Genomic DNA, 27,942 nt, shown 5'->3' with positions numbered 1-27,942 from the left:
GCCGCTTAAAAAAAGTGCCAAAAAGTTCATAAGTTTCCAGCCTGTAAAACCTAATGAAGAGAGATTAGCCATCTGTTTTTTGGTATTTCATATATAGTATAGTGAAAAATTGCCAAAAAAACGATCCGCAGTAGTCCGGTTTTTGTATTTGAAAGTTGATACAATTGAATATTTGCCAGAATAAATTATCAAAAAATTCCAAAAAATAATTGCGAAATTCAGACCAGGGCTGAAATTGTGTAAACTGATTTTCGATTGTTGACTATTAAAATCAAGAAAATACGCCTTAAGTTTGAACCAATAAATTATACATAAAATAAAAACTTCAACAAGGGGTATGTTCGTAGACTACGACATTAACATGTGGTGTTGAAGCGAGCTTGAAGCTGGCCTCAATTCTTTATATACCTAAACCGAGTTAAAATGAGAAAAACCTGTGTGGAGGAGTTGGTTGTACAAAAAATATAGTTGTATTTTAATCAGATTAAAAAAAAGTTGCACATGCAGTAGGTAGCATATGTATTCCTATATGGTGCTGAACTAATCAGTTCTTCACGGTTTAATACGAATCACTTCATAAAAAAGATCGAAATACCATTTGCATTTTAGAAAGTGCTGTCATACTTAATCATTTTTAAATCTTCTAGTGCGGTGGAAACACCAAAAAGATTTATTTAATCTAAACTGAGATAAACCTTTAGTGGAAAACTTAATTATCTTTTCTATTCTTGCAAAATAAGCCCAGTTAGTCCATTTTCATTAGCAAAACTAAATAATATCAACATTAATAGATTGATTTTTTCCCCAATAGAAAACATGATTTCAAATGCACCCCTACTCAACGAACACAGCCATCGAGATAGATCGAAATCACATATAATCCATTCGATACTCGCATAAATGTCTTAAACCCATCCGTTGTAAGATTCTGCTCTAACTTTTATCGCTAGTATTCATACTATGGATATTGTTTTATTACTCGTGTAAAATCCTACTATACTAACGATAGATTTCGAACAAAACACGGGTAATGTTAAAAATCTCGTTGAGATATTCCAAATGCAAGAATATTTCGAGCACAAATGCAAAAGTTTCATCAAAGAAGTATTTCGAGTTACAAAAGACATGAAACCTATGTACATGAAAACCAGTTTTCTTTTCAATAGTTTCATATACAAAGGTTGTACTGAAAAAGAACATCGTTTTTTAAAGTTAATTATTTGAATTATTTCGGTAACGTAGTTTTTCCCGAACTGATGCAAGCTTTTTTTTAACTACAAACTATAAGTTATTTGTCTCAATCTCGAAAATTAAATTTTCCAGTTCCAAATGATACATTTTTAAAAACAAGTACTAAGAAAAATGATTCAGAGCAAAAAAAGAAAACATCAAAGAAGTAATTGATTTTCGACACATTATTTGTGTCGGTCACTCAAAATGTCTTTCACCAAGTTAAATTTTGAAAAAGTTATAAATTTCAGTCCATGAAATCACACTCACAGACATGTTTACTTCTCGAAAGAATTTAACATATTCAAACGTCAAAAATTTGACGGAAAAAAATGTTCAAAACGAAAACGATTCTTCTTAGCACCTGACCTGTCTTGACTTTGAATCCAAAGAAAAAAAGCTTTATTTCTATCCAACTGGACAAGACTATTACGTGCGATGTTTATTTCTATTTTTTTTCCTCAACTATAATATGAGCAATAGAAAATTAAAGCCGGAGCCCAGTCTAGATTCTAGATTCCCCCTCAGAATAAAAATGTATAATTGTACATACAACGAGATAATAAATTAATTTAAAATATTTAAGCAAACATCTTGATAAGATAAATATTTGCCAATGAAAATAAAGCTCACGACTTGCACCTACCTCCATGTATCGAGATGCCGCTGCTGCTACCATGCCGACTCTATGTCTCTGTCTTTGTTTATTTTGCATCTTTCAATTTATTAGAGTTTTATAACGGGTGTTTTATTTTATAGAACTTTAAGTTCATAACACTTTTTGAACTGGTGGACATTTTGGCAGCTGTCAAGTGATTTATGTTTAGTTTGGTTTAAAATGTGTACATTAAAAGACTGATATCTTAACAACGCTTTCATAATATTGAAATTTACTTTGAAAATTATGGTTCTGTTCGAAATATGTATCGAGCGAATTTTGTTCAGCGATGAAGCTTACTTTTGCTTGAATGAATGCGTCAATAAACAAAACGACGTATTTTGAGTGATGACAATCCTCAAGTGTATATTGAGACACCGTTACATCCCCAAAAACTGAATGTTTCGAGTACTGCATGGTGCTGCACAACATGTCACACAGCTCGTGCCACAATTCGTTTATAGAAGGAAACATTTGGTATCAGCGCAGTTTCAACCTATTGAACGCTTCTTGACTATTTTCTTTAGAAATATGCGAAATAGTTAGCCAACATCGATAAGCCCGAGGCCCTTGACCACTTGGGTGACAAAATTCATTTCATTTCAAATGTCTCAAATGTTGGACAAACTCTTAGAAAATGGGACCCCGAGTTTATACTAAGTCTAAGCTAGAGTTATACTACATCTGGCATAGAGATCATATGCCATAAATCACATTTAAATTATAATGCCAGAAGATCATCATTTGCATAAATTAAATTTCATGTCAATTTAAAAAATCACCTTTGTTGTATTCCATTTCAAGGTTCTGTTCCTCTGAAAAAAAAAAAACACCCTTAACAACTATTTTCCCACTCAAAACTCAAGATCAATGATTCTTATTGCTGCTTCTTTAAAAGTGGTTTTCATTCGACTTCTATTCATTAATGTTTTTTTTCGAACTATCTAATGCCTTTTGGGATTGGATCTAATGAAGTGATTCAATTTTCATGCTGAAATTGGGTCGTGTAAATATAAGATTCACTTGAGCGTGAGAAATAATTCTCATCGTGTCGCTGTCGTCGTCGTCGTAACCGTAATCATCAACGTTGTCTCCGTTAATATAACTGATGGGGGAAGGCTTGAAACCGATATGGAGTATCGACTTATCGGGCTGACTCATCGCTCGAGAGCCTTATTAAAAAATCTTAACGACCTCGTACTCACAGCACAACACCGCAATGTAATTAAAATAGAGCTTTAATTTTTACTTCACAAACTGTCTATCGATCTAAGATGTTAAGTGCAACTTCTATTAGATTTAGGTCTTGATTTGCATTATATGGTACAAGTACTCTATTACTTTAATCTTTAATGTAGATACTCTGTATACTCATATGGTAGTTATTTAGCGTTTCGGAGGCGCAGAGAGATGATTTTAAAAAGAAGCCCATAAAAAAAACATACGCTTTGTGTATCATGAAGCTCTTAATTAGATGTTATTTTAATATAAGCAACAATATTCCCAATACAAAGAACCGATAGTAATAAACTCAATCAAATTGAAAGCTTGACATGCTGCTAATTCGGTTAAATGCACCGGAAAGATAACAATAATTATGGCGGACATAATAATCGCGTGTTGTTTTTGTTCTTGTTTGAAAAAATAAAACGGTTTCCCTATTATATAAAGCACATAGATACTTATACCTCTCAAAACGAGGTTTCTATAGCGAGGTGGTGTTGGTGGTTGGTGAGAAATATTGTACATCGAAAACAGCTTGCACAATTTAATTTGATTATACATTTCATTAACGCTGATGGTGATTTAATATCACAAAGGATATCAAGAATAATTATTTATGGTATAACGAATTAATAATGATGCTGATATGATGGTGAGAAGAAGTCGTGGTGTGTTTTTGAAATAATAATGTAAGTTAGGTATTAAAGGTTTTTGAACTAAAGCCTTTAGGCCACCCTCGATTTTTTTTAAACTTAAAATGTTATGGCAGGGAAAAGCCTTTAAATACTCAGTTTTTGAATTTAAGCATTAAACGTATTGCAAAATTATTTTGTGCTACTCAAAAACTTTAAACGCTCGTACCTCGATACTGAATTTTTTAAAAGACATTTAATTTAAGACAGCTTCGAAAAACGATGTAGCTATTAACAAGATTTCTAAAACTGTCAAAATAAAGAAACTTACGCAACCAATATGTTAGTTTTCCTTCGTAGCGAAGCCGTAGTAATAAGCCCAAAATAGAGCTCATAAACTCGCGTCCTATAGTAGTTCCATTCTAAATGAGCTTAAACAAACATTTGAATTTTGCCTCCAGTTTATCACAAAAAGAAAAAATTCAATTCAAAAAAAGTTAGAAAGTGGCATTATTGGATTGTAATTGTATTGCGAATTCATCAGAAGTTTGAGCCAAATTATAAGCCAGAAAAATATTGATATTCAGGATTAGGCCTTTAAATTTTCTTAGGTATTTTTTGAATGTTATAATGTGGTCATTAAAGCAGAAAATATAAAACAGAACTGGAAAATCAAAACTATCTCAACTAATTAATAGCTAATTAAGCACAAATTATCCAAGTACTAAATTTTGATCAGTCAATGCTGTTTTGCTAAAAGTTGATATTCGTGGTTGAATCCACATTGGGACTTGTAAGCTATTTAATACAACCATCTCTAATCTCTATTGCAAATATCGACTATAAATATTGATAAGATGAGCTTCTTTTTAAGGGCCAGAGAAAGAACTGAACTGTCAAAAAAAAGATCTGTATCTTTTTTAGCTCAGACATATCAAAGCGCTCAGGTTATGTTTTTCATTCAGCTAGCTTGGATTGCAGTCTTAAACGTTAATGGAGTACAAATCTGAACACGGCTAACTTCACATTTGTTTAGTGTTGTATGATAGAGACAGATAGAAAATTCTAAAACGTTTTAAGCATCTTGCACATGAGCTAAGAACTACGCGAACTGTGGATGTTGGCATGTTTTGACTTTTCTTGGACATGACCTTTATTTCTATTCGCAGACAGCGATGAATTGTCAATTTATAATTACCCTTTTCATCACACAAAACAAGAGTGTTATAATTTTGAGGTGGTAAAGTTGAGCGCGAACAATTTATTCGTTGCAGTGTGGATGGTAAGTGGAACGCGAAAAGAGTTTGACAGTTTGTAGCAACCACACTGCAATTCGTTACTACCAAATAGTTTTTACAAAATTGTCTTGTTTTAGAGAACATAAATAAGTGTCAATTGGTTTCTTATAATCAAAATGTGTTTTTGTTTGAAATTGACTTTTTGAAATATGTAAAATCACGTTTGTTCGTCCAGTCGCTGTTCCCTCTGATGTGTTTCTTAAATAAATTGGAGAGCTATGATCAAACTTAGCACAGAGCGTACTTGATGTGTTAAGGGCTTAACCCTAGACCCGTGTACTGGGCACTGAGTGCCCAGTACAATTTTCAAATCAAGAAAAAACTTATAAGTTGCTCTGTTACACGCTTAAAGAGATTTTTCCTACAAGCATACAGTGTCCAAGTACACGAAAATGGACCATTTGAATTGATTTTGTTGGTATTTGGGGCAGGTCATGTTTGCAAAGTAAAAGAGCCGATATCGTGTATGTGGGCACTCAGTGCCCATATGAGTTTGGAGTGCATTATTATATTAGATTAGATGAGAATTATTCTTTTTCAACGGTTTTTTATGTTTTGACAGCGGTATTTTCATCAAGTTTGCTTTGATTTTTATTGTTTATTATAGATTTAGGTAGGCTTTTGACTGATGCAGAGCAGGAATTTTTTGACGAAAATTATGGTCGAGTTATGGATGAAGAAGTTGATGAAGGAGAAAGAGTTCATAAAAATAACTCTGAAGACGACGACAGTGATGATGGTGCAGATTTCTCGGATGCTGATGATCCGAACTACGAGCCAAACGAAGCTTTGCTTGACTTACGCGTCCAGCAGGTTGGGTTTGATATGGAGGAAGAAGCTGAAGTGGAACTGCAACGACAGCAAGGAACTCGCCGTGAGGAGGAGGTTGAAAGTGAGCCTGCTAACCCCAATCGAGGAATGCGATATACGGCCCGAAATATGAAATTCAATGACATTTGGTGGTCAATGCCAGATGAAATAGAAAAAAGAAGAGCAAATCGAGATCGCAATGAACGCTTGATTCATGGGGGTGGTACATGTTCGTAGACATTTTCTTCTAAAGCTGATTGTTTCAAGTCATTGGTGACTCCAGCCATTGTGGAAAACATAGTCTTGGAAACAAATAGAAAAGCAAAAAGAGTGTATGAAGATAATCGATTATCAAACGAACCTAAGGTAATGCGTTGGTGGTATGATACAACTGAAGATGAGATCTTTGCCTACATTGCCATACTGCTGTACGCTGGAGCTGAAAAAGCTTATGGTGTAGAGGCAAAGGATCTTTTCCATGAGAGTAATATGGCCTTTTACCGTGCAGTTATGTCCTTAGAGAGGTTTGAGCAAATAAGCAGATTCATTCGATTCGATGACGGAAGACCCCTTTTCGACTCCAAAGTGATAAACTAGCTGCGTTTAGGCATGTGTGGAATTTGTTTCAAAGTAACCTCATTAGTTGTTATCAACCTTCGAAAGAGCTTACCATCGATGAACAACTCGTTGGCACAAGGGGAAGATGCCCATTCAAAATGTACATGCCCAATAAGCCTGGGAAATATGGAGTACAAATATTTTGGATTGTGGATGCTAAAACCAACTACCCTCTCCAAGGAGAAATATATGTTGGCCAACAACCCGGTGAAAATCGATCTGAGGGAATATCTCATCAACTCGTGATGCGACTAGCGGAAAAGTATCTGGACAAGGGTTATAACATAACGGCGGATAATTATTTCACCTCTGTACCATTAGCCTTGAACTTGATGACAAGAAAAACAACAACAGTCGGCACAATAAAAAGCAATAAGCCGCAACTACCTAAGGTCTTTACACCAGCCGATAAGGATTTCAAAAGGACCAGGGACAAATTTTCTTCAATTTTTTGTTACTCTCAGTGCATTCAATTATGTAGTTATGCAAGCAACACAAAAAAAATGTACTTATGCTTTCTACAACTCATCATGAGGACAAAATAGATGAAGCAACACAAAAACCAGAAGTCATCATAGATTACAACTCAACAAAGGGCGGGGTTGATACTTTGGACCGAATGGTGACCGTATACACCTGTAAGCGAAAAACTAACCGTTGGCCGGTAACGGTATTCTATAATCTGTTGGACTGTGCTGGTGTTGCTGCTTACAGGTTGTTTGACATTTGTCAACCCACATGGTATGTAAGCAAGAAAAGATCCGATAAGAGAAAAAGGTTTTTGAAAGAACTAACCTTAGAGCTTGCGGACAAGCATTTACAAAATCGAATCGCCAAAACAACGCTTCAAACAAAAGTGAAGACAGCCATGAAACTCATAGGTTACGAGATTCAAACAGTAACTATGTTACCCACATCCAGACCAAATACTCTAAAACAACGCTGCGAAGTTTGTAAAGTTATAAAAAAAGATAACAAGACTACAGCAGTTTGCGATTTATGCTATACAGCTACATGCACAAAGCACTATGTAAGAGTGTGCGAAAAATGCTATGTGGCTAAAGATGGCCATGGTGACGAAGATGAAGATGGTGCCACTTTTCTACCTTCGACCTCTGCGGGACAATCAGAAAAACGGCGAAGAACACACAGTCCAACTTAATTATACACATTTCAATTACACACATTATTATTATTCTTATTCATTATTCTGTTCATTTGTAACATTATGTTTATCACATTTATCAATTAAATTTATCAAAACAACTTGTAAAATATTAATTATCATGCTTATTCATTCCATTTGTATTATATATTTCAATTCATTTTTCAATAAACTATCAATTAATTAGTTTTTTTTTTAATTAAAATCGGCTTTTCAGCACAACTGTCTCACATTTTGTATGAAAATTACACTTGGGCACACAGTCCCCAAGTGCACGATAAGTAGAAATTTTATAGTACACGGGTCTAGGGTTAAGGCTCTGCTTAGTGGTCTGCTCTGAATTTAAAAAGAATAACGCATAAAGTGAATGAACAGTGGTGGCCAAAATAATAAGAGTGAATCAATAAATTCTCATCACCACCAAATCTATCGTAATAACCTTACAATTTTTTTTAATGTACAATTACTTTTGGATTTATTTTAAAAATTTTCTATTTTGACTGAAAAATATCAATAAGTATTCATCAAAGCACCGTTATTTTTATTCACGAAACTCATTTTCCAGCAGACAAAATAACAAGAATGTACTGTAAGCTTGCAATATTTCCCTGATTTTATTGGTGGTCCTTTTTTTAATATCAAATGAACTAAAATAATAATTTTGATGAAAATACCACTTACGATTTTATTGTATTTATTTTATTATATTTTATTGGAAGTCCAAGAAACTGGAAAAATATTTTGCACAGCAACGAAATCAAAATAAATTTGTAGAAAATCTTTGGAAATATTTGAAAATAGAATATCGTGCAAAAAACCACAAATACGTAGGCACTATGGAAATAATTCCAAGACAATGGTACGCAACACCTGTGGAAACATGTTAAAAACTAATTGACTGACTAATTAACAGGCTACCTCATTTAGTACTGACGTATTGAGGTTACCCATTTACTTATTTTCCTAAAAAAAATTGAATTTAAGCTTATTTTTTGCCTTATCCTTAGGAAAAAACTGATTCACTCTTATTCAAATGAAGACTTTTTTGATAAAATTGTATCCTGAATTTCACTCTCATTATTTTGACCACAACCGCATGTTTAAATTTCGAATTTTAAAAATGTATTCATTATGAAATGAAAAGACTTTTAATTGATAATTTTGTCACAACAATCTAGAAACTCGTTTAATTGTTTATCAATTGAATAGTTAAATGCCTTTTATCAGCTATCAATATTGGTTCAATGACCATTGATCAATTTGGGTAAAAAACAATTATTTCCACTAGGTAAAAAAAAAAACAAATATACGAAACATAGAAACAAACACAAAGGGTTTATAATACAAAATATGCATTTTTTGACAAATTCGTTCTGAAACAGAAATGTGAACTAAAAGCCCAACTATAATAGACTTAACCGAAAGTAAGCTAATGTCAAAACCGAACGAAAAGTTATCGTCAAAACGAAAAGTAACCATAATGGATTCAAGTAACTTATTATTATAGTAACTTATTTATTGGTTCGTTTCCTTAAGCTGGCTTAAGCTCGGTTGAGTCTATTATAGTTGATGCTTAAATTACTTACTTTTGCTGTCAGAAATCTGAGAACAAAAATTGAATGATTCCATTTCTCAAGAATTCTTATACATACAGTTGCTCTCAAAGTTGAACGTACACTCAATTGAGAGTTAGTTATTTGTTATTTTTCATATTTAAGATGCAATGGTTTTGGAAAATTCTTTTTAATTTCTATTTATTCTTATTTTTTTTCTTATTAATTCATAATTGACATTACTTGAACAATAAACAAAAGATATTAAAAAAAAAACTTCATTATCTCAACATGTCATAAGAATCGCACAAAATTAAGCGTACACTTTGTATTTATGGGTTCTTAAATCAAGTTTTCAAAAAATCCACTGCTATATTTACTTGTTTTTAAATCGAATTTGAAGCCAATGCTTTTAGTAGAAATAATTATCGTTTCAATATTCGCTTCCTCATTTTTTGTGAAAATGGCAGAGAAGAGAAAAGAAACTGACTTTGCTACAAGACAATTAATTTTAAAACTACATTTAAACAATAAATAAAAAACTGGTGAAATCGTCGGCTGAACACATTCAATGTCCAAAATATACATAACAAATATCGGTGTGAAGGTACGATCCTAAACAAACCTGGAAGAGGACGAAAACAAATCTTTTCTCAGCAAGACGAACGAATAATTTTAAAAAAATAACTCAGCTTGTCAACGAGCCCACCCGAATATCGGATGTTAAAGGTCGAGCAGAAAACACTCTTGACTTGTTTCTTACCTCTGACCCTGATAAGTACACTGTTAGTGTTCTATCTCCTCTAGGCACATCTGACCATTGTGTTATATCAGAAAATTTTTCATGTCAAAACTGTTTAGTTAAAGAAAGAGCTCCTAAGAGAACCGTTTTGCAATACGAGAAAGCCAACTGGGACGGTCTCAATAATTACTTCAGGATCTTTAACTGGTCACTATGCTTCCTCGATAGTGACGTTGACGCCAGCGCTGATATGATCACAAGTTTAATTCTCTTGGGAATGAGAACTTTTATACCGAACTTTGTTAAAAGTATCAGACCCAAGGAAAACGCTTGGTTTGATGCGAGCTGTAAAGAGGTTATTAGGGCGAAAGTCAAGACAGAAAATTTGCTTGCCACTGTTAAGCATGGGAGAGGAAATGTTATGTCAATGGTGGCAAATGGGACTTTGAACTTTGAATTTATTGAATCATGGACAAGTAGACATTTTTGGACGTTCTTAAGAGAAATATGCGTCAGTCTGCAGAAAAACTGAATTTATCAGCAACCTTTTACTTCCAACAAGATAACGATCCAAAAAACACATCGTTTTTTGTGAAAGAATGGTTGCTGTATAATTTTAATTTTGGGAAAATATACCTCCGTCTTTTACTACAAAATTGTTGAATCAATACCGCGGCGACTATAAGTTGTGATTATGGCTAAAGGTTGCCCTACAAAATATTAAAATTTTAATTTGACCTCTCATTAAAATTTGTTTATGCTTTGAATTCCGAGTGTACGCTTAATTTTGTGCCATGCATTTGATACATTTTTTAGATCTTTAAATTTTACTAATTTTTTGTTGTTTTTCCTCTTGTTTATTTAACATTAAATATTAAATACAAGAAAATTGAATAAAAAATTCCAAAAATATAACATATTAATAATTTAAAACAGCAAAACAGTTTTGTTTTCCTGATGTAAGCTCAATTTTGAGAGTAACTGTTTAACACATTGGTATCATTGAATAATTACTAATTATAATTATAATTATTCAATGTTGATATAATTCTAGAAAATAATATAGGGTGTATTTTTATATTATAAGTACATGAATAGTTTAATCCGGGAATTTAAGAATTATTGGAAAAAGTAGTAAAAAATTTAACTGATCGAACAAACCTTGTAACTTTTAGCCATGGCAGACATAATATGTGTACCGGAAATCTTACTTAAAAAATAAATGCCATCAAATTATCTGCCAAATTTTAATATTTAAAATATATTCTAACAATATTTTTGACTTGTTTTGTTAGTTTTTAGTTGTGTTTAAAGTTCTCTGGCTCATAAAAAAAACCATCCGGCATAAAGAACCCTGAAGTATTTTCATAGCGATGCAGAAATGAACTACAATTAACAAACGATGCACAAACCTTTTATTGCCAATCAATTTATTTACATAAAAACTCAAAATCTACCTATGTATGTATAGAATATATATGTATGTATGAAATAATATATGCTATCAAAATCAATCACTTTAAATAGTCAAATTGAAAGTTCAATCAAAAATTGATATGTTAAATCATTCAAGTTGGAAGGTATGGCTCTAGCTTGTAACTTTTTTCAATTATTTTCTATGTTGCATCACAAGTCACAAAATATTTACGATATTAAATGAATTTTATACGAACGTCAAATATACATAAGCACATAACTACTTTTTTCAGTGCACTGTTTTGTGTTCAATTTAAAACCGTAATGCTTCGCTGTCCAATCAAAGAGGAATTTCCACTTAACCTATTTTGTACGGCAAACGTTGATTTCAGCAGAATTCCATATAAAATCCCTCCCAAAACACCCCAAACCGTCTCGCCCTGAACCGGCGCCGCCGCCACGCCATCGCATCGCCATAACGATACCACCTTTGTCGATAGATGATGGAATTTCGCTTATAATTCATAGGTACCCAGTCCAATGGAATATTGATCGGTAAACAAAACTGGGATAATGGGATATATAACTTCGTGCTTCAATAACAATCGTGGCCAGGGAGGGCGCCACGTACTAAACCAACAACACTAACAACAACAAAATCAGAAATAAGTTAAAAAAAACACGGGCCGCCCATCCTCATCCGGTTGGTATTTCCTATTTCCGGTTGCATCACGGATGGATACTCATGATGGTTGTCCACTAGAAACTACTAAAGCCAACCCAAAAAAAAAGTGCAAATATATAAACCGTCCGTCCGTCCGTCCTTTCGGTACGATCCCACAGTGTTCATCAAATTTTTGAATAAACGATGAAAAGCGGAATTCCAAAAGTACCCACTTCTACCTACAGGGTAAACAAAATGAAGATTGGAATATTGCAGTCCTGTAGTGTCCTGTCCTTCCCGATATATGAAAAATTCGATATATAGGACTCGTACCAATACCAACCAGACCAGGTACCGGGTCGGGTAATGGTGGACGTGATAAAAAAAATTGCATGCATATTTTAATAACGAAATTAAAAAAAGGAAACAATTTGAGTGGCTGTCAATGAGTTTGCTATATGCACTGCAGTGATGGTCCTTACGAGTGAGCCAGTTTGTGGCACATGAGGGAAATCAGGGATTCCATCACATGCATTCTACAGCAATAGCAATCTGCTCCCAAATGAAGCTATCGCATATACATATATGTAGAGACTTGATAGAGGGCGAAAGAGGTCTTTGTCCTCGAATTCTTGTATAAGTTGAGTCCATCAGGATAAAGACTTTAATTTGAATTAAATAAAGCTACTGGGTCAATATGGAACAGGAGCAACAGCATCGCAATTAACCTATCTCTCACGTCATCGTCATTGTCGTGTCGTTATCACTTCCATTCTATATACATACGTACGTACTCGTGGAATCCAGTGTCCATCAGGTTCTAGGACGAGCAAATAAACACCGAGTGGAGAACAATATTTGCACTTTCTGTTGAAAGGAACAATGTAAATCTATAGGAAAGTGGAACATCAGTGAACAGGTCCAGACCCCAGAGCAAGTGCAGGTTTAGAGATGCTGTTGAATTAATTTGAAAGTGTTAAATACTTTGCTCGTTACATTGTTTATTGACGCAATTAACGTGCGCACAGTGTGAACCTCAATTAAACAGCTGGACAGCAAATGAATAAAAAATAAGAATATTGTTTAAACAAATAAAACATGCAATTTAGTTAAAATTCAGAGAAATTTGTGTTTTATTTGTTTGGGAATCAGAATTTTTGGAGAGAAGGTGGCGCTGTGATTAAAGTAAATAAAATAAAAATGACAGCTGCTCTTCAAGTTAAGGGTGTGTTCCATTTCCTTCTATTTTTCCTACAATTTGTTAATTTACAACTTGACAATTGCCAGGACCTGTTCCCTACACAATCCACAATATATGGCGATTCTGAAGGGACATTTGGCCAGCAGAAGCAATAGTCATAAGCTCAGTATTTTGAATTGAATTTGTTGTGAAAGAACAAGAAAATGTTTTAAATAAAATTACTTTTTATTGTAACAGTTTTGTTTAATGTATTATTTATTTCCTAGACAATTAGCTTCTCCTTAGTGAATTGTTCGGACCGGTTACAGTAAACAAAGAGGATAGCTGCAGTCAGGCGAGCTTGTAGTTCTTGTTGGTATATGTCGTGAGCTAATTCCATCCGTCCCCGGAACTTCAGTTGAAACTCTTCTTCGAGACGAGCTAGTGTTAGGTTAGGTTAGGTTATAGTGGCTGTCCAAGATGGAAACGGACACACTTAGGCCAGTTTAATGGCCCATTGTGATACCACATGAATCTTGAGGCTTCCTCCTAAGCTCAATGGAACCAGTTAGAGTCCCTTACGAAACGTGAGGGGCTGATTATACTGATATGATTTAGAAGATTATACTGATATGATTTAGAAGAATTCTCCTAGGTAATTCTTGCGTTTTCGAGCTAGAGCAGGGCATGTGCAGAGAAGATGAAGAACCGTTTCTTCCTCTTCCTAGTCCATACAGCTTCTACAAAAGTGGCGTGCTTTCCTATTAGACAGTGTCCGGTTATGACACCTATTATCGAGCTTATATGCGATCGGCTTAGAGAGAGCAAGCACCTTGAACGTTTTAAATCCAGTGTTGGCCAGATGTTTTTTGTGACTTGACACGTGTGATGATGGTCCACCTGGTGCCTGCCCTCCTCGTAGCGTCTTGCATTAGTAGCAGTTTACAAGTAGCGATTGGTATGCCAGTACTTGCCAAACGTGGTAGGATGGGCTGTACTGTACCGTTCCTGGCGAGTTCATCTGCCTTACAGTTACCTGGAATGTCTCTATGGCCCGGCACCCAGCAAAGGTGAATATTAAACTGCTGCGCCATCTCCATTAGAGATGCTCGACAGTTATGGACTGTTATAGAGTTTGTAGAGACAGAGTCCAGAGATTTGAGAGCGGCCTGGCTGTCGGAGAAAATACGGATATCAGATGTTGATATCACGTTTTCTTTGAGCCAAGACAAGACTTCATTAATCGCCAAAAGTTCCGCCTGGAACACGCTACAATGATTGGGAAGGCGGAATGAGAGACTTAATTTCAGTCGTTCGAACTAGTGTTACGTTAAAATCAATTTGAATTGGTTAGAATTCATTTTATTTTCAAAATAATTTGAGAAGAACAAAACTTTTTATTCACAAATTTTTTCATCAATACAAAATTTGACAGATTGTGTTAAATAAATTTAAATGTCAAATGAAAACGTGTAAATATTCGGTGTAAACGATTTTCGGGTTTTCGAAAACTTTTTGTCGAAAACCCGGTTTTGGGTTTGGTGTGAAAAGGCTATAAAAGTTGTAATACCTTTTTCGCTTAGAGCATGGCTAAAAAATATCGAACGTTGTTTGTTAAATACTGAATACAGAAAAATTAAAAGCGTTTAAACAAATTTTCAAAACAAAAATAAAAAGCAGGTTTCTCTCGAAAATAATGTATTTTTTGTAATAGAAAATAGTACGTTCAACATTTTATTTATTTATAAAAAACAAATACAATTCCAGTTTAGAAATGCAAACAAAATCATGACCTGAAGTTCAAAAATAAAATGGATTCATTTTCAATTCAACTCAAATGTTTAAGTTTACAGCGTTTAAAAACCACTAAAGCATATTCATGAATTTATGAGCTCAAAATCATTTCAAAAACGATTTCTGATATTTCTGGAAATGTTAGAGTCGACTTTGTTCTGAGTGTGTTTTGCATGCTCTTAAGACTCAGAGTTCAGAGCTTTGAATTAAAAAAGGTATATTTTGTTTCAATAAAGAAGAAATGAAAGATTCCATATAATAATTCAACCATTAAATAATTCTACGGATGTAATAAAATTATATTTGTTGTTTTTTTTATTTTCTGTATTAAAATTACATATATTTGATTGGTTTGATATTTTCTGCAAAGATATTTCATATCAGTTCCAAATGCCAAAAGAACATTTTTTCTATAAAGGCATTTTAAAACCATCTCAAATGTCAAAAAAAATGTCACATGTTGTTATTAATTGTAAGCAGTTTTATATTTTTCCAACAACATACTTATCTCTATTAAAAAAATACGTATCTAAAAATCTTATTATCCTTGGCCACAATTTATTTCTCCAACTATCTGCGAAAACATAATTTTTCAACTTTAATGTCCTTGTTAATTTACATAAATTCGCTACTTGTGAAAAAAATGAATATTAAATTTTTATAATTTTCATTCTTGCAAACTTAATCACCATCAAAGTTTAAGAGTTTTCTTTTATTGCCTTAAGCATGGTGCCCAGAATGTGCATCAGAAAGTGCTTCTTAATTACTTCTCACATTAAAAGTTTAAAGATAGAGATCTATAGGAACCTTGACATATTTCCATGTCTCCATTCAAAAATTCAATTAAATTCAAATTAAAAATTGTCGTGATGACCTTTGATTTTGAGAACACAAAACGAAACCTCAATTTTTCTTACTCACATGTGAATATGACAGAAGAACTTGAATGTTTGTACTCAAAATGACACTTCCAACAAAACACCAAACTTACAACTTTGCCCCAAAGTATAAGTTTAAGAAAATAAAAACAAAATGAAGCAACATTTGACCATTGTCAGTGGTTGAAGTTGAAGAATATAAAATGCAAACATATGACTTCAACAATCTGAATCTAAAAATATGAATAGCCCTTCAGCCAGCAGCAGCTGTCAGCAAAGCACAAGGAGTTTCCATAGTCTCATAAATAAAATATCAAGAATAAATAAATTGCTTGCCTCTAGGACTCTAGGAAGACATTAATATGCAAATATGAGTTTGAAGTTGAATGAGTGTCTACCATTTGAGTATGGAAGCTACAAATAACAGTGGTGTGCATAAGATTAAGTTAGAAATGAAGGTGTAAAGGAGAACGACATCATTTTATATTCTTGAAGTCTGGCAAAAAAAAGAATCTCTTTACTTATTTGACTTAATATATAAGAGTTACTTAATTTTGTGTCGTCAACACAAATTAATTTCTATGGGGTCAAATATTGCTATCATAACCCTTGTTTTGTTGGAAAACCTATCAATAGTATAGTAGGATTTTACACGAATAACAAAAGCAATATCCGCAGTATGGATACTACTGATAAAAGTTCAAGTAGAACTTACTACGGATGGGTTTTTGACATTTATGCGAGTCTTGAATGGATCTTATGTGATTTCCTTCTCAAGTTTTGGTAAGGTTGATATTGCATTTTTATCTCGATGGCTGTGTTCGTTGAGAATTTGTGCATTTGGAATCATGTGTTTCCCATTGGGGAAAAAATCAATGTGTTACTGTTGATATTATTTAGTTTTGTTAATGAAAATGGACTAACTGGGCTTATTTTGCAAGAGAAAACAAAAGAAAAGATAATTAGGTTTTGCTATGTTTCCACCAAAGGTTTATCTCAGTTAAGATTAAATAAATCTTTTTGGTTTTTCCACCGCAGAAGAAATCAATTTGATTTCAACTCGAATCAGTTGTAACAAGAATTGAGACGAGCTTCAAGCTCGTTTCAATACCACATGTTAATGTAGTAGTCTACGAACAAACCCCCTTCTTGAAGTTTTTATTTTATGTCAAACCTGCAATTGTTAAATAAACTCTATTTATAGAATCTCAATGTCCAGATATTTTCCATTTCTTTTTGAAAATTGTCTATTTTATTAGTTTCAGGTGTTTTTTTTTGCTGAAGTTAATTTTAACTTTTAATTTTTACAAAACTTTCTTCTATTTGTGTTTCTTTGTTTAATATTATTCTGACAGGTCTTCTTTCAGTTGAACCAATTTTTGAATACAAAAATATGGCTACTGCCGATGGGGTTTCTTGGGAATTTTCTACTATACTATTTATAGAACGCCAAAAAACACGGGCATTGATTGGTTATAATAAATATAAATTGGGTGGCGCGACAGTCCGTTGAGAACCAAGGCCTAGTGATTTACAACTCTCAACCATTCCTGTGTGCGAGTAATGTTGTCAGGAATGGAGGGGACCTACAGTTTATATGCCGACTCCGAACGGCTAATTTTGAGAAAGCACTTTTTCATGACAATAGTTACTCTTGGAGAATTTGTCAATTCCTCGCAAGAGGCAGTACCCGTGAAAAGACTTTAGATGGCATAGGCAGGGATCGAACCCAAGACCTCTAGCATGACAGTCCAACGCACTAACCATCATGCCACGGGTACCACGGGGATTGGTTATAGGATTTCTTAAACATTTTTACCATGGGAAAAATTGTTCCGAATTGAGATCCAGCCGACCATTTTCTTTTCTTTTTTTTTCTGAGGGGTCCTTTTAAAAGTATCATTTTCTTTCAAGATGTAACAACGATTAAGAGACTCCAATTTAAAATTGTTGGTGTCAAAATGAACTAGGTCAGTTTTAGACTATGTCCAATAAGAAATAATAAATTATTTATCTTGAACTTTTCTTTTAGTTTCTTTTAAATTTTTCAATGAATAAATTATTTCAATGAATAGATGATTTTTGATTTTACGTTTGGGAACATAATCGTTTCAATCAAAGCGTTCCATTTTCTCTGTATTTCAAACTCTCAGTTTAAATGACAGACATTTTTTTGACAGCTGCAATCGACCTATCAAAAATAATCCAGTGAAGGTTTCCAATGGTTAAAACTAATGATAGCAAACTGGACCCTGGAAGCCACAGGCAATTTGTTTCTGAGAGAAATCCATACAAATTTGTTAAACGATTATTTTCAGTTTTCGACACTGATCAATGAAACATAAACACACGAGTCATTGGAACGATTGGGTTTATTTTTTGACACAATGGAAACAGTTGTTAAGAAAAATGAAATTCTTTTAGGAAAAAAATACTTTAGCACAGCACTATTGCACAACGAGCGATATAAATGTTGTGTTTTTGTAGACGCCTTCGATCCGCAATATGCCTCTATCAGGACATATTCTCACATAAATACTTTAAGGGAAATATATCCTTGCGCTAATTTCCGCTTTAACCTCTGTTCTAATGATATCCATACTCAAAATAAAAACATCCTCATATCTAAATGTATAAGTGTTTACTTTTCACTATTTGTGATTGATTAAGATATTAGAAAATATGGGAAGAAAAACGGAAGTATTCTAGTTCGAAGCCCTGGTAATCTGCATAAAACAAAAAGGTAGTACCTACAAACAATGTCCTTAAAATTAAATAGCTTTTTGTGTCCTTTGCTTTTTTTTTGTTTTACATCGCCCTCTTTCAATTTATGTGCGGTTGCAATCTTATTTACATTTCTCACATTTGTCAAGTAGGATTGCCTCTGTCTGATGATTGTATATGATGTTGGTATAAGACAACAGCAAAACAGGAGCAAAGGTATATATGTATGTGGGTTGGAAGTACCTACAATTTTATGGGAAAACACAGGCAGGATGAAAAAGGGATTCATTTGAAATTTGAACAGAAATGGAGTTTAAGGTTGGTCTAAAGGAGGAGGAAGTGGGTGGCACACACAAGTAGACAGATTTACATGTTGATAGAAGTGTCATCAGTTAAGGAATCAGATCAAAGGCAAGAGAGATGCAATAAATCCCAAAAGTGTCCTTTGGTTCTTGAAATGAGCTGTTGTGTGTTTCTGTTTTTTTTTTTTCTGAAAGTGTGATGGAATGATTGTGAAAGCTGAACAATTGATTTAAATACCCAGTTCAAAAAGAGAGACAACGAGGTCAAAGGAATAAAAAGCTTTTGAATCTGGGCATACATTTTCAATTGTGGACTTAAATACCTGATGTTTCCAGCAGAACAATAAAGGTATTTAATTTACATATTTTAACAGACTTTTTTTTAAACCATATTATTTGATTAGTTGAGTGATTTAGTTCTTCTTGTTTAAATTAAGCTACACAAATGATAAAAATATAATTGAAAATTTAAAATTGTTTATTTTGTTGAAGCATAATTAAGGGTCCAGCAGATTGTGATTTTGAATTAAAATTTTTAAATCTTGGGGAAAAAATGACTTCAGTGCAAGAACTTCTGCAAGTCTCCAGATGGATCATTAACTATAAATGAATTCAGTACATAAACTTATACATTAAGAGGTGAAATGGAATTAGGTGATTCATCATTATCATTCGTGATAGCATACTGAACACACCCAGAACAAAGTTTGGCTTTGAACATTTTCTAAACACTCAGTCTTTTCTTGAATTTGCATTAAGAACTCAGGAAATGGCACTAAAACGATAATTTGAATTAAGTTAGAACTAAAGAACTCTGTATAACAGATTAAATAATTTTAACAAGCCTTCTTAATTAAGGACGTGAACGTTCAGAGCTTTCACTTTTTATTCTGAACGGAATTTATTAAGTTGAATGCTGAACACAAGCATTTGATAGGTGAAATTCAAAGAAAAATCGAACAAATCAAATGGTGCAAATTGCAGTGGTTGTTCATTTTTTTCCACAGTAAAAGAAAATGACAACTTAACTGAAAAATATCAAATAGTGACAGTTAAGTGTTGAGGTAAAAACAAAAAATAATGCTGACCACTTAGAACACGTTCAGAAGATGTTCAGAACTCATTTTTGAGCTTAAAAAAAACACCTAATTCATCACAAAATGTATGTGCTTTGACAAAACAACCAACTTCTCTCACTATTTCAATAGTTTAAGTTTTCTCAAACGTTTGATTTTTGTCCCATTTAGCGTTTTATTCACACCTCCCTGTTATTTTTTGAAACTTATTGATCATGCTCTGAACACTCAAAAACCATGCCCTGAACGGAAAAATTAATACAAATTTAAAGCTCAGAACACACTAAACAAAGAAAGAAAAACAATTTTTAGTTTGACAGTTTGGGCTCCGTTCAGGTATAGAAAATACAAATATATTCAATTGAACGAGTCCCAAGAAGAATTGTCAAACAAAAATGGTTGCCATCGACAGATTTTTAATTTCTCATTAAAATATCGAAATATTAAATTATTTTCCTAAATGTAATCTAACTTAAACAACTTAATTACAAAGTGGAATTTAAAGAAAAGATGCTTAAATTTATAAGATAAGACAAAGATGACATTGAAAGGGCCAAATTTAATAAGTACAAATTTAACTGCCAAAATTCAGAGTATATTTGATTTCGTTCCGTAAGTTGCAAGTCCACCAAAACCCAGCTCCAGCACGAAGTCCGCCTAACTAATTCTATCCAAGAAATTGTGGAAAAATGAAAATCTGACAAACTGGTCAAATAAGTGCAAACTAACCTAGCTAAAAACAACGCCCTCTAACTGACAAATACGTCAAACCAATAAAAGCGTTCAGCAAATCAACTAAAGAATTTGGAATTTTTTTAGAAAATTCATTGGAAAAATGTTGTGGTAGATAAAAATATTATAAATTAAACTGAAATATTTTTGAAACATTCTTCTAAAACAATGTTTAATGTAGTTACACTAGATTTTTTCTGAATTCCTAACATAAAATTTACCTTAAATCAACTTTTGAGAAAAAAAGGTCTTTTCTCTAGCTCAAGTTGTTTGAATTTCTCTTTCGCTATCATCCTTGTCACAAAAGAATACACAACAAAATATAAATATTTAAAATCATATTTCTCAAAATGGTTTTAAAAAACAAAAATAAAATTTAAAAAAAAAAAACATCCTTTGTGGGAGTTGAAGAGGATTAAGGGTCCATTTTGTGTGTTCTCTTAAGTTGAGTTTTTTAAACAAAGCACATTCTTTTTCTACTTTATTCAGAGAGATATTAAAAATGGCATTTTGTTTAACTAAGATAACAAAAAAATTGCAAAAAAAAAACAACATAAAATCGCTTCAAGCCATGGCGGGCGTAAGGCACCGAACAAACGAGGATGCGTTCCAAAGGTAGGTACATAAGGTATAGTATGCACATCGCCGCTAAAAAAATGCCATCCTAGATTATCCTTTATAATGAAATTTAATCCTGCTCAATGCAGTCAACGCGAATATATTAAACAAATTTCGTTTCGTTTTGTTGTGTTTTAGCTTTGGGCTCTCTTGTTTTACCGTCTCTGTCGCCTTTAAGGACATTCTTGTCTACCTATGCACCATTATACAGTCAGCCTTTTATTTCTGAAGCATGCGAAGCACTGTGGCAGTAGGAGCTTCTAGGATCAGACAAAAGAATCGCAGGAGCAAAACCTTTCTTTTTTTTGTAGTTGGTTTATTATATTGTCTTCCTCATGATGATGATGCCTTACCTAGGTAGCTTGAGCTTGGTTTTGCTTGGCTTTAACTTTGGCTAGGAATATACCCATAGAAGATTTTGCTAAATTCTCCTTTCAAGTCTATTGTTTTGTATGAATAGAATTTAAGGAGAAAGTAAAGAGAAATTTGTATACCAGGATTTCCTTCTGTTTGGTTGGATAATGAAATTTCATTTTGTTCTTTTCTTTATTTGTTCATTTTGAAACAGACAAAAATGGAGACTGAAGGTGGAAATGGAAATAAAAATGGAAATATACGGGATTGTTGGGTTGATGGGTGGAAAAAAAGGAGCTTATTCCATCTACGCTGTCCTCTGACCGAATTGTTTTGTCATTTCTGGTCAATGAACAGAATCCGTTTTTCAATTCACTTGCTGCGACAGATAGAGTTCAAACATGAGTTTCAACTCAATTCCGCATGTTCTACATTTTGAAATATGTACGAGCATACGAATGCTGACAGAGCATTATTGTATGTAGGTAGGACAGGAATCTCGTATCTCTACACCGGAAATGAATGAAACTGATGTGGAAAATTTAAAGAAAAAAAAAACATTGAAATCCCAGATACAGTTGCATACAAACTTTCAGATGAATGATTTATCAGGGAACATATGTGGAAATAAAGTTTTGAACAAAAACAATAATACTGATTTAAATCAAATAGAAAAATTGCAGACTTCAAACTTCAGACAGATTATAAAATAAACAATTAAACCATAAAAGTGAATCACATAACATTGGTTTAGATTCAGTCTCATAATGTGGCTAGACATTGTTTTCGAAGTCTGAGGTATTGTTTTATAATTCAATTATAATTTAAAGTTATAATTCAAAAATTAGAATCATATGCATTAAATTTAAATTGACCCAGTTTTAAAGACTTTGCATGGGAGTAGTAAGTACTTTTCAAGATTTGAATACTTTTAAGCACTAATTCCCTTTTATAAGTAGCAATACACCTGAACACGTCTAAAAGTGACAGTAAGTGAAAAAAATCAAACAAACCTAAATCTACGGAACAGGCCTATTCATTTGAAATGTCAGAAACGCAGAAATCAGGTGGTTGCTAAAATTTGCTTAAATTAAATCAATTTAAACACATTTTGTGGTTTTAACTTAAGCATTACCAATACATCTTCTTACTCAGTAACTTAACAGTATGGCCTTGAAATTTTACTTCACCCTTATAATATGTTCCGTATTTTATTGTTCTTGAAACAATACAATTTTGTGTTTCTTTGTTTGTTGAGCAGGGATAAGCTGATTTACGTACTTTTAAAACATAAGAGGTCCAAAAATGTACAGTTGTGGGATGTCAGGATTTCGATCTGATCAATATATTTACATAAAATTACTAGCTGACCCGACACACGTTGTTTTGTCATACAAATAATTTCTAGAGAATATTTTACTAGAAATAAATATCTTATTGTAGGTGTGTAAGGACGTGGTACATAAGTGGGAGATAATTTATAATTTATTTAAATGAATTCATTAAAATTATAAACATATCTCTTATTATGACAATACTACAAAAAAAATATCAATATTTTTTGTGATCCGCAATACAAACAAACTGGGGAATACTTTATATTGCACACCACGTCTGGGTTATTTTGAATATGTAGTGGCAGTTTAAATTATGCATGAGCTTGTCTGCCTCCATACAATAAAGTTGCCGCAATCTCCATATACCATTATTTGATCGTATTTTTAGCAAGAATTAGAATTAGACGTAAGAAGTGTCTTGCAAGTTCCACTTCGTGCATAAAAAAAACGAATCCACCTTGTCCTGCCGAAACTGCTAGCATAGAAAAAGTCGTTTCGAAAGATTATCTTAACTAACACTGTGACAGGAGAATTTTATATATTAGATGTAAAAAAAAATTCCAAAAATTATTATACAATTTTATCAATTTTCCATTGTATCCTTTACCTACCATAAAAGTTTATTAAACTACCTAACCTTTCATAGATAGTTTTAAAATTATTCCAAATAAATTTTTTTCAAAACGATAACACTCAGTATATAAAAAGGTTTGTAAATATTTTTTTTTCTTTTTACAACTTTTGTGTTTAGCTTTAAAGTTTTAAATATTTTTAAAGTTCTAACAAATATTTTCTAAATTTAAGAAAAATGTCAGATTTTAGAAATATTTTGGGATTTTAATGTTGTGTTCATTTAATGTTACATACCTTTATTTTTTTTATTTTCAAGTTTGTTTTAGTTTTCCGGAAAACTATTTTTTTTTGGTATTTAAAAATAACTCTGAATATAGAAAAATAGTTTTTTGAATAACCTTTTTACATTATGTCAACAAGGTAAAAAGTGTTATCACAGAGCTTTTGTATTTAGGTATACTTTAATGTATATATTACCAACAATATCTTTTGTTCATCAATTATGTTTAAAGTTACGCAATATGGAAACATATTGGAATGTTTTAAAGTTTCTGGAACCATGCATTCATTCGATGTGTCATCATTTTTTCTGGAGTTACAGATTATCAAAGTAAAAAAGGACCTTTTTCATAGCCGTTTTTTTCGCTGAAAACAAAAGTAAAGATCTTCGCCAGATCTCGAATTAAATTTCCTTAGGTCTTGAAATCAAATCTAAAAAGATGCACTGATAACTTCCCATCTTGTCTGTCGATTTGTCTTGCTTAAATGCTGTGCTTTGTTAAAAAGTTGTCAATTGAATTATTCCAAAAAATTTAAAAATTAATAACAATATTTTGCATATGATGAAATAGTTCCACTTCAAAATCTATTTTCGTGAACGAGATTGTTTAGTAGTTAACCAATTTTATATATAGAAATACAAATTGGAAGAATGAAATTAATTGAAAGTCAATATCTTCTATTGTTAACGTGATATAGAGAACCGAACATCATTTTTACCAAATGTTCGTATGGTTTTTTGTAGATTTAATTTTTTTTTTATGAAAAAACGGACTGTTGGATTCTTATAAAAAATTCACGGAATGGCGAAAACAATATTTAATGTGAGATAAAATAAGTTTAAAAGCAATGTTTTTTTAGGTTTTTATTTTTTTTCGAAAAACTGTCTATTCGATTTTTTTCAAAATGTAATTCAATTTTGACAACATATTGTTTTTAAAAAATAAAATTAGTTTAAGGACAATGTCTCAAAGTTTTCAAAAGTTCGTCCATTAAAATACGTTCACCTGACTCAATTTTCCATGTTTTAAATTCACCACCATTTTGGCCTAAAGGGGTAATAGTTCATGAATGTATGAATAAGTCGAACAACCCTTTTCGTCAGTATCGAACAACGCTAAACCACCGTCAAAGCAGCTTAAAAAGGTATTAATCTACTACCAAAACGTAAATGGACTTCGGACAAGGACCATCATGGTTTAAAGAAATGTGCTGCGTATTTAGCACACCCGTTATGTTTTCCTCTTTCATAATACCAGTACACAAAAAAGATCCTAAAAACGAAATAATGAACTACCGACCTATTGCTAAACTATCTGTGATACCTAAAATATTTGAGTGAATCGTATGTAGCGTCCTTTCTTTTCACTGTAGTTCAATTATATGCGATAACCAGCATGGTTTTGTTCAAAAGCGTTCAATTTATCTATTTAACTTTACGTCCTTTTGTTTAGATGTTTTTGAAAAACGTGAACAAGTAGATTGTATCTCTACTGATTTCAGCAAGGCCTTTGACAAATTATGTCATAAAACATTACTTTTAAAACTATCACAGCAAGGTTTTAACGACAGTTTCATAAACTGGATTTCCTCATATATTCAAGATAGACGTTTTAGTGTTAAATTTAGTAATGAGTGTTCAAGTACATTTGTTGTGAATTCTGGTGTCCCACAGGGTAGTCACCCTGGTACTATTCTATTTGTTTTATTTATGAATGACTTGGTTTCGATTATTAAAAATTCGTCTGTCCCAATATATGCTGATGACATTGAAATTAAAAAATAAAATTAAATCTACATCTGACAGTCTTCTCTTGCAAGAATACTTAATATTATTCAGCGAATGGTGCAATAATAATCGTCTTATTTTAAATGTTGACAAATGTAAAACCAAAACGCAAAAAAGTTCCAATCGTTTTTAGTTACATTTTTGATTCTTGTCCTATATGTATTTTCTGACTTGGGTGTTGTTTGGATTCTTAACTAACATTCAATGAACATATTAACTTAATAGTCAAAAAACCAAATAGAGTTCTGGGTTTCATTAAGAGATTTGGTCGTGAATTCCGTGACCCATATGTTTTAAAATTATGTTTTGTTTCATTTCTGCGACCAGTCCTGGAATATGCTTGTATATGCTTTTTGTTGGAATAATAAACGGACAAATTTCATTACCACCAGTTCTTGGTAGTTTAAAATTTAGTTTTAGTCGTTCAAGTATAAGTAGAAACCATTGAATACAAATTTTAGCAAATCAAACTATGGTGTAAATAGCCCTTTAAATCATTCAATTGACATCTATACAAAATTTTGCTCTTGTATTAATTCACCTAATGATAACATAAAAAGTATAATTTGCAAATTAATATTTTTCAACAGTCTAGTTTAATGAAAATGAGTTCTAACGTATTTTGTTGCTATTGTCGTAGTACGCCAAAGATAGTTTTGACTCAAAATTCTGAAATTATACAAACAAAAGCGGACATTGGTTTAAGGATTTGATTTTGATATTCTAATGTGTTTCAAAATAAAAATTATGTTTTCACATTTTATGTTGGATGTTATCGTTCGACATAATTTAAATAGCTTTTGTGTCTATTTGTACGGAGCCAATAGTCGTGGTCATTGTAAACGCTAATGTGTATAATGTCCTCCCACCCTTTATATTATGCAGCTCCTAAAAATAGTTACTTACTCCTCAGAAAGTGTCCTTGTGGTCTAAAATTTACTCCAAACCCGAATGAGTCTAAAAATTAGATATTTGGAAAAAGTAAAAACATTGCCAAACCGACTTCCAATATCCTAGACCTATAAATTTGAGGGTCTAATCAACCGAGATTCTATCTCAAAGTGAGATCTAAACCTTAATTTGGAGACGAGAACTTTGTCAAGAAATTTGCAGTTAAAGCTACAATCTGACCTTTTCTTAAATTTTCCGGGGTTTAACGTTGAAAGTTTAAAACAATTTTGCTTACAATTCTTAATTTCTGAAACAAGTGTGTTAAAATTTTTCCTCAGTGAGCGTTTCTTTTGATAGAGATGATTTTTTTTTTCAAATCGAATATTCATAATTTAAAAATAAAATATTAATTTCTTATTTTTGCTACACCAAAAATACTACTAAATTGGTTTAAAGTCTTCAATTACTTGAACATTCTTGGAAGTTCCTTAAATGACAAAAAGGTGCAGGTTTTTAAGTCACACTTCCAATTTGAATTGATTGTAGTTCTGAGCAATTTCGCAACAATATTTAATGCTTTGCAATTTTTATTGCATCAATATTTGGATGACTTGACATTTTGAAAAAAAAAAATATCAACAAAAATAATTACTCAATCAATTATATCAAGTTCCATTTTATCAACAGCATCGGAATGGAATCAGAATTCATACACTTGCCTTGAACACTGCCATATGAATAGGTTTTCCAATAAATTCAAATTAATGTCATTTTAATTAAAAACTGGTCAACATTTGAGAATTATAGAACTAGAGAACTATAAACAAACAATAGTCGCAACAGTCGTTTAATGTTACTTATATTTTTGTAACACCATCAGACATCACCTCACATGACATGGACACCAAATAAAATGTGATGATAATATTATTATTACAGAAGCTGTCTTAATTTACATTAATTTGCGAATTGAGACTCATTCATAGAGCCCTCAGCCATATTATATGTTTACTGCATGATTAATTACTGTTAAGCTGTCACTGTCACTTGCACGTGTGTCATTCGAATTCGAAAACGATTATCTAAATTAAAGGTGCAGATGAACTACATTTTAATTTGTTTCACAGCTTTTCTCTCAATTTCTCTAAACGAGGCGTTCCTATATAATCCCAAAGGATTGACATGAATTAATTGTTCTTATATGAAGGATATACATACAAAGCTTATCCTACACTTCATTGCCGACAATCAATTCGTTCGTCCTAGAGCGAGCACAGAAAATAGGTATGCATCAGTGTCATATGACCTTCTCTATTTCGGTTCAGCATTGTTCTCGGTGTGTCACACCTTTGTCCTTTGTCCTCTTCATACAGAATATAGTTAGCCAATTTAATTAATTAAAAAA

The 27,942-nt window shown here is 32.5% G+C and overlaps 1 protein-coding gene across 1 annotated transcript in view; it reads right to left on the bottom strand.

Moving 5' to 3' along the window:
- Window positions 1–27,942, bottom strand: part of LOC129949057 (alpha-1,3-mannosyl-glycoprotein 4-beta-N-acetylglucosaminyltransferase B) — a 119,520-nt gene that overhangs the window by 11,603 nt on the left and 79,975 nt on the right. The gene's annotated exons all lie outside the window — the stretch shown is intronic.

This window comes from Eupeodes corollae, chromosome 3, assembly GCF_945859685.1.
Source record: "Eupeodes corollae chromosome 3, idEupCoro1.1, whole genome shotgun sequence".
Lineage (NCBI taxonomy): Eukaryota > Metazoa > Arthropoda > Insecta > Diptera > Syrphidae > Eupeodes > Eupeodes corollae.
This window is presented reverse-complemented; position numbering and strand designations above follow the sequence as displayed.